Here is a 1025-nt window from a genome sequence, read left to right as displayed (position 1 = left end):
CGACTCCTAGCCGTGGAGCAGGCGAATGCGTCGCTGCATGCGACGGTGGAGCGCTTGGAGCCATTAGATATGGAGGTTGTTGCACTTCGTGCTCAGAGCCAGTTGCTGGTTCAACCTCTGAACGGCCGAGGGCCCATGGAACCTCTATGGCCCCAACGCTTCCTCGTTCACTTGTGCTGGATCCCGGTACGGCTTGAGCAAGCCCACGTAAAACACCGGATGCGCATCCGTTTTGGGAGGTTCAGCGTATACGCTAGGCCCCGCTTGGCCACAACCTTAAACGGTCCGATGAACCGTGGACGAAGCTTCGTCCTGAAGACAGCATGTGTAGGCAGGTCTTTAGAATTTAATAAAATCAGGTCCACGACCTTAAAGCTTCCCACTTTGCCTCTTCCTTTTTCATCTGCACATTCTTTTTGCAAGTCTTGGCTTTCAGCCATCGCATCGCGAACGTGTCGTAGGACACTTAGTCTGGTAGACAAGACGTCATCGACCTCTTTACGGATGGTGAGGGGGTTGACATCAGCTAGCCGTTCGGCTATTCCTCCCCCACCAAGCCCTGAGCCATGGGATGGCGGCGTCAGCGGGACGCGAGGGTGAATAAGCCCGTTCACGTAGAACGGCGTGTAGCCGGTAGACGAATGCGCTGCATTGTTCAGTGCAAACTCTACGAGTGGCAACACGGCGCTCCAGCGCCTCGGCGTCTCAGCGCGGACGCTGCGAAGAACGTCTTAGATGACGCGATTCACCCTTTCGGTTTGACCATCGGTCTGCGGATGATCCGCTGCCGACATATCAACTTGGTGCCGAGCACTTTGGAGATAGTCGACCAAAATATTCCCGTGAAACGGGGGTCTCTATCAGAGACAATCGACTCTGGGAGTCCGTTTTGACGGAAAACGCGATCCACGAACAGCGTTGCTGTACCGACTCCGTCTATGGTGTCTGGCACCGCCGCCAAATGAGCCATCTTGTTCAACCGGTCGACGAATACGACGACACCCGTGTTCCCCGCCGAATCTTTC

Source organism: Plasmopara halstedii (genome assembly GCF_900000015.1).
Source record: "Plasmopara halstedii genome assembly, contig: Scaffold_2956, whole genome shotgun sequence".
Classification (NCBI taxonomy): Eukaryota; Oomycota; class Peronosporomycetes; order Peronosporales; family Peronosporaceae; genus Plasmopara; species Plasmopara halstedii.
The sequence above is the reverse complement of the archived record's forward strand: the minus strand, read 5'-3'. Positions refer to the sequence as shown.